The sequence below is a fragment of the Tachypleus tridentatus genome, chromosome 1 (assembly GCF_004210375.1).
Source record: "Tachypleus tridentatus isolate NWPU-2018 chromosome 1, ASM421037v1, whole genome shotgun sequence".
In the NCBI taxonomy this organism is placed as follows: Eukaryota; Metazoa; Arthropoda; class Merostomata; order Xiphosura; family Limulidae; genus Tachypleus; species Tachypleus tridentatus.
Genome location: NC_134825.1, coordinates 172,938,068 through 172,951,920, shown reverse-complemented (window position 1 = coordinate 172,951,920; position 13,853 = coordinate 172,938,068). Strand labels below are relative to the sequence as shown.

At 36.7% G+C, this 13,853-nt stretch overlaps 1 pseudogene across 1 annotated transcript in view; it reads right to left on the bottom strand.

Moving 5' to 3' along the window:
• Positions 1-1,597: 1,597 nt before the first annotated feature.
• Positions 1,598-13,853, bottom strand: part of LOC143233652 (uncharacterized) — a 56,977-nt pseudogene continuing 44,721 nt past the window's right edge. The window contains exons 8-13 of the transcript XR_013018266.1: positions 10,710-11,584; positions 10,054-10,257; positions 7,715-7,914; positions 3,608-3,669; positions 2,638-2,900; positions 1,598-1,782 (exon numbers count right to left, since the gene is read on the bottom strand). The product of XR_013018266.1 is annotated as an uncharacterized LOC143233652 (transcript). The remainder of the gene's footprint in view (positions 1,783-2,637; positions 2,901-3,607; positions 3,670-7,714; positions 7,915-10,053; positions 10,258-10,709; positions 11,585-13,853) is intronic.

Sequence of the window (13,853 nt, the reverse complement as noted above, 5' to 3'; positions counted from 1 at the left end):
TTATCAAGTACAAACCTTGTAGGAATTCCTTACCAACACTTCCCTACAAGCATATTTAAACTTCACTGAACTAAATCAACAGCACTGCCGAACTACCAAGTATGAACTAGGCTTAATTCAACAGCACAGTAAAGCAAATACAGAATACACCTAATAAATCATTACTGCTAAACTAGCAAGTATAAACTAGGCTTAATTCACCAGCACAACATAAACAAGTACAAACTAGGCCTAATTCATCAGCACTACCGAACTAACAAGTATAAACGAAGCTTAACAGAACAGTATTTATTTGTTTGTTTTAACCGTGCAAAACTACACGAGGGTTATCTGCGCTAGCCGTCCATAATTTCGAAGTGTAAGACTAGAGGGAAGGCAGCTAGTTATCACCATCCACTGTCAACTCTGGGGCCACTCTTACCAACGAATAGTGGGATTTACCGTCACATAATAATACTCCCCTTATGAAATGGAGAGCAAGTTTGGTGTGACGAGGATTCGAACCCACGACCCTTAGAATACGAGTCGAGCGCCCCTAACCACCTGGCCATGCCGAGCCTCAACAGCACAGTAAAAGTACAAACTACGCCCAATCTATTGGCACTAAACTATACTATTTTACTATAGCTGAGGTTGTCTAAAACACAAAATTAAAAACAAAGACCTAAAGCAAGATTTGTACGTATTTCATAGCTAATTTTCAACCTTATGTATGGAGTACCTTGTCTTAAAAAGAAATATTTGAAAATAAGTATTTTTTCATGGAACATTTCTTCATTACTGTTAGATATACAAGAATGTTTAAGTTAATGCAAGTATTATATTTTGATGGTTTAAGGACAGCACAAATGTTAAAGTTGATTATTTTTAGAAGTAATAGCTTATCGCAGGTTTGTTTATGTAATTATGTGAGAATCATGGGTTCTGTAGTTCAACTGTTTTAATTTGACGTCACATTAATCAAACCTTCTAAACTTTTCTCGTTGATTTAACTGAGCTTTGTTGTATCATCGTATCTAATAGTGTGTGGAATGTTCGAGGCTGCTGTTGTTAAGTTAGGTCTGTGAACGGACTAGGCGTGATTTTGAGTTTAGCCATAAAGAGCGTATAGTGGCTATTTCTAAACTGAATTATCACAGACTGTATTGCAATAATACAGTAGAGAAGAATAATTTGTCTTGTCAATTGTGTTTCAGTGTAACTAAATTAGGCTGTGTGGACTTTAAAGAAAAAGTTCATTATTTAAAACTCTGGATACAATTGTGGTAACCAACAATTTTAGTGGCAATTTTAAAGTGAAATTATTGCATACTGTATTGTAACAACAGAGTAGAGAAGAATAATTAGATTTGTCAATTGCACAAACCTATGTGGACGTTTGACAAAAACAATTATTTAAATCTCTGGATACAACTGTAATAACCATCAACATAACGAACATTTATATGTATATGTATGACTTATTATAATATATTATTTTAAAACAAGTGGAATACATGCTCATTGTTTATTTTTGACGTTTATCGCCAAGAAATCACAGACACATGCTGTAAATAATCCTGCCCATAAAAACATATTAAAAACCTGAAAAGTACTATCACACCTTTTGTTTTCTCGAACCCAGGTTGACTGGTTGGTTCAGGTTCGGATTTTGCATTTGGTTCACTCGTAGGTTCTGGTTCAGATTTTGCATTTGGTTCACTCGTAGGTTCTGGTTCAGATTTTGCGTTTGGTTCACTGGTAGGTTCGGTTTTGATACAGTGTCTAGTTCACTGCTAGGCCCTGGATCAGTTTTATATTTATGTATATATCTTTTACCATAATATTACACAGAACCAAACAGATAGAACTAGGAAAACCACTTTTCATTTTACTCCAACGAATCTATTCATATAACATATATATCAGACCAAATAATTAACAATATTAATCATACATATATATATATATATATATATAACTATACAATGACATTTTCCAAACGTTTGGCAAAAAACATCCAGAAATCAAACCGATATAACAGAATTACAAGAACATAAGAGACTAAATTATAAAAACACATATTTTTAACTATGCTGTATCGCTTATCTGTCAGGAAAAACAAAAGATAAGTTCAGTGATGTCGAGAAAACCCACTTGTAGAGAAAATATTTATGTAAAACAGCTGGTTTGGGTTGAGAAAATGTTTACGTAGAGGGAGCGAACAACGTTTCGACCTTCGGCCATCGTCAGGTTCACAAAGAAAGAAAGAGGTAACTGACCGATAGCTTACAACATGTTTGAAGGGGATTGTGTAACGGAGTGTAGGAATGTAGAGGGCGTGCTTAGATGCTTGATTATATTTATCAATATAGGTATAAAGGTGTTCCTTTGTATTGGTTTATTTTGAGCTTGAGTTGATGTATAAGTAAGGCTTCTTTAACTTTGCATTTATGTTTGTTTCTTTATTTAGTATTTGGATGTTTTCTATGGTTATGTTGTGTTTAATTGATTTGCAGTGTTCGAAAACGTGTGAAGGTCGAAACGTTGTTCGCTCCTCTACGTAAAAAAATTTTCTCAACCCAAACGAGCCGTTTTTACATAAATAAAAATATAAGTTCAGTTTTCACACTTCAGACAACCTACAAACACACTCACCTACGTAAAACTTCTGACTAGATACCACAGGTATCTGTTCATGAAACTGGATTTTGCGACTCTCGCTGTCATAGTTTCCACCTTTTATAGGAAATAAGAAGTACAAGCCTTCTTTTGCAGTAAAATCAACATCTTGGGAGACGTCTCCAGTTTTTCTTTTTCTCCTAAACCGGAGCGTTACCTTTCCATCGTTTATCTCGCCAGAAAACTCTTTGATGTCCTGGCTGTCGTCGAACTTTGGATGTTCGTAGCCAGTTAACCATCTGGAGTGAAAAATCAAGTTGTGTTTCAGTTTTTAAGGAAATAAATGAAAAATGAACATATCTTGAGGAGAACTTGATCCTAGAAATAAAAACTGTACGTCTTGCAGAAATCTATTGATAATTACAACTCAGTTATATCAGATTAAGTCTGTTTATGTTTGTCGTACAGCGTGTATTAATATTTTTAGTATGAACTATCGCCCAATCGTTTTCAACTGTCTTCAATTAAATTAACGAATCCTTGTTCACAGCTCTGTCTATTCTATTTCAAAGTAATTCTTAACCCTCGTACATAACTTTGTTTTTTTCTGCATTGTATTCATACATAATCCTTATCTATAGTTTCAGCTACTCTGTTTTAAATCCATTCTTAACCCTAAGGGCACATGACTTCCTTCACTTTGAACTTTATTTACCAGTTTATCGATTAATTTTATATTTTATTCTTAGTGGTTGTGAACTGCTACACACGACATGTTCTAACAATTGACCCTATAATATAATATATAATTTCCTAAATATTGGTTCGACACGCACCTGATCACATTGCTGGGTTGCTGTCTCATTCATAAAACAATCTGCGAAAACTTGCGCTGGCAATAAAGTGTTTTTGTAAACAAAAACAAACCAACCTCTGAGTTAGTCGCTACACGAGGCTTAACACCTTGAAGTACAGTAGAGTAGAACTAAACGAAGTCAATACTTACGCATCAATGACAGTCACTTGACCGATTTCATTCACCCATCCAATCACGGCGTCACTGTTGGGCTGTTCGAAGAAAGGAAAGTTTAAACCTGAACATTAAAGGAAAAACTGTAGAGTAAACGTAGAAATAATCTGACTGACTGTTCTACTTGTTCAGTGGTTCCCAACCAGGGGCGCGAGATGACATTTCAGTTGTTTATATTAAGGGACTGTCCTATATATTCAAAAATTACGTTCGATTTTTATTTCTTATTTTTCTTGTTACAGAAATAGAATCACAAGAATCCAACCAAATGCTAGCATATTTGAGTGATATTTTTCACTCGTATGAATGACCTGAGTGTATCTCTTCAAGGGAAAAACATAAACATTTTGAAATGCTGCGAAAAGTTAAATGCTTTTAAAGAAAAGTTACATCTTTGGTATCGACGAGTTAAAAGAGGGAATCTCTCAAATTTTCCATCACTTCAAGAAATGGTAGGTGAGAATGAGTCCATGTGTGTGTGAAGAAATTGTGGATCATTTGGAATCAAAGTCATTTAAACTGGAAACGTCTGAAAAATGGATTATCCATACTCCTTCAATTTGTATAATATGTGGGATGATGAAGAACTGAAGGAAGATCTTATTGAACTGCGCACAAACTGAGTTCTTGAAATGCAGTTTGAAAGCAAAACTTTGGAACAATATTGATGTTCTGCAATGGACATGTTTCCAAGACTTTGTGAAAAAGCACTAACTGTGCTCATCCAATTTGCAACACAATATTTATGTTTGGATGTAGCGCCCTTATGTCAATCAAGACAAAATCACTTGGGTGCACAGGCAGACTTGCGGATTGCTATCAACAACAAAGTGCCACGCTTTGAAAAACTCGTAAGAAATAAACAGGAATAAAAGAGTCATTAAATTTAAGTTGGTTTATGAACATTTAAACATTTCAAATCCAAAGAAATTTCATTTCATGCATGGATGAAAATTTATTTTTTGTAGGCCATGTAGGGTTTATGTAACTTTTAGTTTCTTGTAATATTTTTTCTTTTCCAAATGTGTCGTTTTTGTTTATATGTATCATTAAAAACTAGTTATAAAAATTTGTTTTGGCTACCTTCACCTTTATTCTTAAATAACTAATTACTGTGAGGGGTGCGAGAAGATATTGAATTTTTTTAGGGGTGCGGGGCATAAAAAAGATTGGGAACCACTGTACTTGTTTATTTTAATTACACCCTTCTGTTTTATTTAAAGAATGTTACCAACTGATTATTGTTGTTAGGTTTTTCTTTTAGCGCATGCTACACAACGGGTTATCAGCACTCTGTTAATTGCGGGGAATCAAACCTTGGACTTCAGACTTGTAATTTATTTATGATTCACCGGAGGACTTTACAAGTTTATATTAATTATTATAATTACTCTCGTATATCTTGTTAAAATCACGCTATGATTTAAGTACGAACATTTAACTTTCATTATGGAATATTAACAACAGCTCGTTGTTATGCATTTGATTCTGGAGTATTTGTGATACTTCACTCACACTAAAGCTTTCTACGCTCAAAATCAAGTACACGTGCATGTAGAAATCATGTTGATAAGTTCACAAATATCACCTGTTGAATCTTTGTGGGATAAATACTTACACATTGGCTAATGCATTAGGAATCCCAACCTAATAACATGTCAGACCTTCTAAATCATTATTATAACCTGAATACAATGTAATACTGACTACACTAACGTTTTGAAAATAAACGATTCAATTAACAACCATTCTTTGATCAATACCGTCTCGGTACAGTTGTCGCTAATAGATTATGTCCCCCCAGTATCTGTTATACCAGGGGACTATGCAGCCCATGGTAGATGTTGAAGTCTTCATCACGCTCAGTGAATCAATCACAAACATTCTGTCTGGTTGGTTGCTTTATCATCTTAGAATTTACCATCTAGGTTTGATATAAAGGTAGATATTACAGGATGGACTTGGTCAACTAGGGTCAGCATGTGGTTATTCTGAGACATCACGAGTACTAGACTATATCACATAAATGTGCCTCACCACTCCCAGATCCTATGTAATATGGGTAAATGATTTTTTTCTTGTATCGCCATCACACATTTAACCCTATCATTATTTCACAACAACTTATTTGACCACATAAACCATTTCCTTCAGACAATGGTCCAATATCGATTATCTAGATATTAATGACGAGATGTGTGATTTACGTGAGGGACGTGGTTATCAGAGTTAATTTCACAAAGATTCCTACACGTTATTCTAGTAAGAAATGGATGTTCCTGGACCATTATCAAAATGACCTGTCTGTTAGCACTAACAATGTTCGGTATTTGTTTCCTATCCCTGTACTGTAGTCATTTCTTCCAACCACAGTTTCCAAATCCAGCTACCAGAATGTCCACACACACACACACATCCGGCACCTCGTATTGTCACAGAAATATACAGTGATCAACGGTCTGATGTAGTTTGTCCTTCTGGTTAAGGTGCTCGATTTGTAATCTGAGGGTTGCAGGTCCGAATCCCTCTCGCACCAAACATGCTCTCCCTTTGAGCCGTAGAAGCTTTATAATGTGACCGTCAATCCCACTATTCGTTGGTAAAAGGGTAGCCCAAAAGATGGCGGTGGATGGTGATGACTAGCTTCCTTTCCTTTAGTCTTACACTGACAAATTAGGGACAACTTTCTTGTGTTGTTTAGTGTCACAAAGAAGATCTGAAATACGTCTCATTTTTCCTGCCATACACTTGTTACAGTTTGTGCTCTGTTCATTAAGGTTATTTCAATGTTTGTGATTGGTTAGTTGGTTTTGGTATTTATATGAAGTTGTGAAAGGGCATTCTGTACTAGCCGTACATAACTTTAAACTGATAGACTAGAGAGAAGGTACTTAGTCAATAACACCACTATCAACATTCAAGTTAATCTAATAAAATAATGGTATTTGACCGCTACTTTAATAATGCACACACGGTCAGAAAGCACAGTACACGAACTTTCGGCAACTGGACTTAACGGATGAGCCCTTCAATTCGCTGTCCTGCACACTGAACACTAGGCCATATTCATCCAGTTTGAAAATTTGGTTCAGCAATGTCCTTTACACGGTATGACCACAGACAGACAAATCTGACCATTACTGAAACCTGTTCAATAAGTACTGTTTTTTTTTCTCGGTCGGTTACAAGTGGTTGGTTGGTACAATTTTTTGTAGTAGTAAATATATTCTGTACGATTGTAGGATCTAATGGTAAGGGCTTGTGAAACGCAACGTCTAACAAAACTTCTGCAAAATGGACACCACTATCACTCTCCTTTGAAAACCACATGCATCCTCGCTCATATTCACAGGTCTTGCCAACTAACTTAATTTAACTACATCACTGCACTTAAAAAAACTCAGACTCATCATATGTCACAAGATCGGTCTATTTCGCGTAAACGAATAAACAGATTTTACTATAAGTTACAGCTTTTACAGCGATTTACTGTAAAAACAGTAACAAAATATACACGTGTGTGTATGTTTTCTTATAGCAAAGCCACATCGTACTATCTGCTGAGGCCACCGAAAAGAATCGAACCCCTGATTTTAGCGTTGTAAATTCGTAGACTTACCGCTGTACCAGCGGGGGGCCAAAATATACGTCATCAGTAAATAAATAAAAAATGAAACAATTAAATAAATAGGTTGTTACAGAATTATACGTTGGTCATCCAAATGAAATGTTAATCGTGTATTTTAAAATAGGTTTGGTTTTGGTTTGTTTTGAATTTCACGCAAAGCCACTCGAGGGCTATCTGTGCTAGCCGTCTCTAATTTTGCAGTTTAAGACTAGAGGGAAGGCAGCTAGTTATCTCCACCCACCGCCAACTCTTGGGCTACTCTTTTGCCGACAAATAGTGTGATTGACCATTATATTATAACGCCTCCATGGCTGAAAGGGCGACCCTCAGATTACGAGTCGAGCGCCCTAACCACGAGTCCATACTGGAGCCCCCCTACACTTGAAGGTTGATCAAATCTAATCACGTAGTTTCAATTACCAATATCTTTGAATAAAATAGTTGTAAACTATTACCATTTTAGGATTCTCCGAGAAACCAACACCAGTCCACTTGTCACCATTAGAGCTGTGAATGACGAAGTGAATATCATCGGTATCTGTTTCCATCTTCCATTTAATGTGATACTGACAACTCTCCTCAATACAGTTGTGAGGATACTTCCATTCGCCACTAGGTGACGCAACAGTCGCTGCAGAGGATTGACTTGTCCCATCTGCAATGACAAATTAACAGCACAATATAGTATCGGTTACAACACTTAACGGTTTTATAATGAAATTTCTCACGGATAATTTTTAAAAATCCTGTAAATTTTGTATTATCACCATAATTGGGCTAAAATGAGCTAATTACAAGATCAACTTTTTATAAAAAATTTAAACAATAGAACTATTCAATATTTTTGAGTCACGGATTTCTGTTTGGTATTCTGTCTGATTCAAATAATTCTGATTTATTCTGGGGATAAATTTACTCATTTGTATGAATAATATAACATCTCACGATATTATTGTATTTATGATACAGTCTGGTTGAACTGTATATTAATAGGTGTCGGTTGGATGTGGTTAAGTTCTTCATCATAGTAGTTTCACTGGAAGAAGACCGAAGGTCACCAATTTTAATCACTCTCATTGTTGTACAGTAGGGTGTTATCTGTCAGTCAAAAGACCCTAAAATGACTTTTTGGTTTACATGTAAGCATACTAATAATTACATACGCCTGTGATGGTTTTATTGGATTTAATTTCTACATGTTCTGCAGTAATTTCTGTACACCGAATCCAAAAAATATCCATTTTCTGCTCCCCTCTCCCCAGAAGCATAGCGCTATGTCTGCGGACTCACACAGCTAAAAACCACGTTTCGATAACCTTGGTGGGCAGAGCACAGATAGCCCATTGTGTAACTTCGTGCTTAATTCTAAATAAAAAAAAATAAACGAAAATCCATTTTTCTTCATTACATACAGATTTTTCATAAAACATCACATGTACTTTTAAATAAATGAATCATTTTCATTGAAATCAGGTCACATTTTGCTGTGCTTGAAATGTTGACAACCACTGGCTATAGATTTCTCTGGACTAATCGCGACGTGAGTTTTATCGATCGTTCTAGAACTCACGAGAAACATACCACTAGTATAGAACTGTTAACATGACGCACCATTCCTGAATTGTATTTGTTTATACGTGCACTTTGAATTTCTTTTTTATTTCAATACTTCTTATTCGTTGCTATGGTAACAAGAGGTTGTGTAAGTTACCCTAATTTGTTATATTTTGATAACTTTTACCAAGCAAGTTTTTATTCTCGATTTGAATAAAAAAAAGTCCTTACATAATTGAAAATCATTAATGTTATTTTCGAAATCTGCGAAGCTGAACTATGAAATACACATTATTAAAATTAAAACAACTTTTATGGAATTTAAATTCCAAAGCCAGTGTTACTATAATACCACATAGTTACATGCAATTATAAATCTGTTCTTACTGCAGAATTAGTTACCTCGAGGAAATGAGTTTGAAGTTTTATAAACCAATAGGTATACCTTGTCAGGGATAACTTTAAGTCTATTTTTTTTTCTAAAAGTGGTGGGATTCATCAGTTGGCTTCAACACCTACTCAACGGCACGGCATGACCTGGTGGTTAGAGCGTTTGAGTCGTAATCAAAGGGTCACAGGTTCGAATCCCCTTTCAGCCGTAGGAGCGCTATAATGTTCAATCAATCTCACTATTCGTTAATAAAAGAGTAGCCCACGAGTTGGCGGTGATGACTTTCTGCCTTCCCTCTAGTCTTATACTGCTATATTATAGACGGCTAGCGCAGATAGCCCTCGTGTAGCTTTGCGCGAATTTCTTAACAAATAAATCCACTCGGTATACAAAGTGAATGAGCAGATATATGTATTTTAAAATGATGTCCCTGTTCATTCGTTTAATGACGTTTAGCATGGAGAAACGCTAGTATTAACACGTGGTCCCAATGTTCTGCTGACTTCCTCAAGAGTTCTATGACTTGTAATTTTGTGTATGTGTGTGTTGTTTTTTTATCACCTAATGTTGTCTCTCACACATTTTTGAAGATTTATAATTGGTTGTTAAAGGTGTAAAAGAACAAATAGTTTGTAAGTAATTAAATTACAAAACTGCTGTTAATTTACTTATATGATTGGTGATTCATTAAACACAATCATTTAGCAGTATCAATATTTTTTTTTTTAATATAGTTCGCTTAATAGGAACGACGTTAATCTGTAACAATGTAACTGTGTCAGGCACTACACCTAGAAACCACAGGGCCTTTAACATGAGCTCAAGTACTAGAGAACTGGTTCGTCTTACCGAAAAAGTTCAGGGTAAGCTTTCCACGCTGTTTTCCATGTCCGTGATATTTTATCTCATCAGGCCTGTAGAAATCTGTTATCTTGGCGTTACCTGCTTCAAGTCCTGTTTCAGGCCGGTGGATATACATTCCAGGCTCTTGACCTTTGGCCCAGATGACGTTCATTAAACTGTTCTCAATGGTGTGGTCAGTGAGTTCTTTTGCTGGAAAAAGTAAAATTATATACTGTAGGTGCAAGTCGGTTCCCTGAATATTATACGCGGAAACGTGACGAAAGAACGAAACTGATAAGACTACAAATAGCGTCTAAAAAACGCTAAGCCTAACATTAGTTACGAAAGAAAAACGTGTTATATCGCAGATTTATAGTCTTTGGTTTGAAACGTAATGAACCAAGAGGATTTTGAGAAATGCACTTCTGTGTTACTTCATAATCTAATATTGTGCTCGCTGAATAACTTATTTCTTTTAATTTTATTAAACTTTTTCTTTGTTTACAACAGACAATGCCGTATAACGTAACGATTCGTATCTCGTTGTTTTACTAAATTTCTGTTTGAGCTCAATACTTAAATCATAGTGGCTAAAACTTCTACGAAAATATAACATTTGTTAAGAGTTTTAACACAGAGATAGACAGAAACAATCATCCTACCTTTTACTTTTTTTCGGAATAAAACTGTGGTCACTCCATTGTCCTCAGCTCCTACTGCAGCAGTCAAACTATCTGTACCACCATAGTAAGAATCAACACGAGGTGTTGACCTGTCGCGGGTATAGTAGTCAGAGATACGACTGGCCTTTCCTCGAACAACCCCTATTACAATATCTGTACAATCCATGGCATGAAACTCGTGACGAGGGGTATAGGAAGATATTGGTGGATACGTAATAGATGGGCTTGGTTTACTCTTCGATGGTTTTGCAGATGCTTCGGATTCAGGTAGTGATTGAGCCCCACGTTTGAAACGGTCCCCAATATAAAAAATTGCGTCTGTCTGGGGCTTTCTGAGGATTGCCCACCAGTGTGATGCCAATTAAATTACCATTTTCATCAATAATGTGTTTGTAGTTTTGCGTCGAGTGTTGCTTGGAGTTCCCCGACGTTGGGAAACCAAAGGCCTTGTCATTCAATGAAGTTTCTGACGGTGGGAAGTAATAGGGTGGTCCACCAAAGGGTGCTGAAGGTAAAGGGCCCTGAGGGTTTTTTGCTCCTGGCTCCTTGTTCGTGTTTGAAGATGTGACTTCTTCAGAAGTGTCCCGATGATCTTTTTCACGGGTTTTGTCATTTTTCGCATTTTCTCCAGAACTCGGTTCTGAAGGTGGTTCAGCAACAGGTTCCTCTGTTCCTTTCTGTCCATTTATAATGTTCGTTTTATTGTCCGTTTCTGACTCGAGTGATGACGTACCACGACGATTCCTGATAACAGGAAAAGCCTTACAACTAGATCCTACAGCTTGAGGTCTCCATCCAAGGGCGACGAAACTCGAACCATTAACTTTGAGAATAGCCTCAATCTCTTCAGTTTCCTTAAAAACGAAATTAAAACAATTCGAGTGAACAAAACACAAAGCGATTTCTGACGTTTTATATATATGATACTAAAAGACAGTGGACGAAAACAACAATAACTAATAATATACATATTGTTTCCTTTTCTTACGTACAATTACAGATACACACGTACATAATATATATATAACAATTTAATATATGATGAATCACCTATGTTTAAAGTAAAACTGAAGAATAACCATGTGGAAAAAATCTTATTAACACCTTTAATTCTGTAACATTTGTAGCAAGCACTCATTGTACTATGGCATATTAGGCCTACGAAAGCTCTAAGACAATAATTTCTCCCTTCACCCATTACAGCCCCAGAAATTTCACACTAGTCAATCAAACTCAAGCTCATTCTAGTGGTTTAAACAATCAAGTTAACAATTTTAAAAAAATCGTCAACCACTCCAACCCAAGAGAGAGAAGCTGGAGTCAGGCTTACTGTTGTTCCGTAAGTATACACTAAATTACAAAGTAAATTAAAACCATGTTCTAGATTCCTTTGTGCAATATGATAGCATGTGAGCGAGGCATGTAAACCTATAGTTGTTGACTGGTATATTGTTGACCTTGCACGATATACAACTGTGTATCATAAGTGGACCTTGCACGCCACTGGTTTGTTTGTTTGATTTGAATTTCGCGCAAAGCTACACGAGGGCTATCTGCCCTAGCCGTCCCAAATTTTGCAGTGTAGAACTAGAGGGAAGGCAGCTAGTCATCACCACCCACCGCCACCTCTTGGGCTGCTCTTTTACCAACGAATAGTGGGAATGACCGTCACATTATAACGCCCCAGCGGCTGAAAGAACGAGCATGTTTGGTTGACGGGGATTTGAACCCCCGACCCTCGGATTACGAGTCGAGTGCCTTAACCACATGGCTATGCCGAACCACCGCAAAATGAAACTACCAAGAAAATAACTGCTTTGTTCTGCTTTTGAATTTTTAAAACATTTATGAACTATAGTGAAAAGTTACTATTTGTTTCAACATACAGCTTAATTTACACTGTTTCCTTTAAACGTAAAGTTACAAAATGAGATATCTACGTTTTTAACACCTCAAAGAATCGAGCTCCGGATTTTGGCACAGTATTTCAGTAAACTTACCATTGAGCCAACCTCCTCCTAGTGGAGTATCATTTAAAACGCTCGTGACACAAAATTATCCAATACCAGTTCCTGAAACTGTTCCCAAATAGTTACAGGTGCTTTATCTTTTTATATCTTTATGTTTAGACAATACAAGTGGCTGTAATATGTTGCACAAAACTACACCAGTGTCAGAAATTATTTTTTATTTATTAATTCTAATCATACTTATCGTTAGGATCGGCATGGCCAGGTGGTTAGGGCGCTCGAATCGTAATCTGAGGGTCGCGGGTTCGAAACCCCGCCACACCAAACATGTTCGCCCTTTCAACCGTGGGGGCGTTATAATATGACAGTCAATCCCACTATTCGTTGGTAAGAGAGTAGCCCAAGAGTTGGCGGTTGGAGGTGATGACTAGCTGCCTTCCCTCTAGTCTTACACTGCTAAATTAGTGACGACCAGTGCAGATAGCCCTTGTGTAGCTTTGGGCGAAATAAAAAAAAACAGTGGGACAGTGGTATTCTGAGGACTTACAACGCTAAAAACCTGGTTTCGATATCCGTGGTGAGCAGAGCACAGGTAGCCAATTATGTAGCTTTGTGTTTAATTCCAAACAAACGATTTGGTTTTGTTTGTTTTGAATTTCGCACAAAGCTACTCGAGGGCTCTCTGCGCTAGCCATCCCTCATTTACCAGTGTAAGACTAGAGAGAAGGCAGCCAATCATCACCGCCAACTCTTGGGCTACTCTTTTACCAACGATTAGTGGGATTCGTCGACACATTATAACACCCCCCACGGCTGAAAGGGCGAGCATTTTGGTGTGACAAACAAACGAACGTATCGTTTAAACCAAAATGTACGAATCAATGTTATGTGTATGTTTCTTTCATCTTTGCTGTCCATTATAACTATGGTTACAAAACACCATCCAAATGACACTGGTATTGTTCTAGGTTTTAGTCATCACCCTTTTGTTCCAATGAGAAACAATAGCGCTATTTTACCACCCCAGTTTCTTCGTGTCCTAATACGTACGATTTGTCGTACACACGACTACTTTAAATTTAATGTAGAAAATGAGCCAGGGAAAACCACACAGTAAAGTATTCTCCCTCACTGCTATGTTTTCTTCGCCACT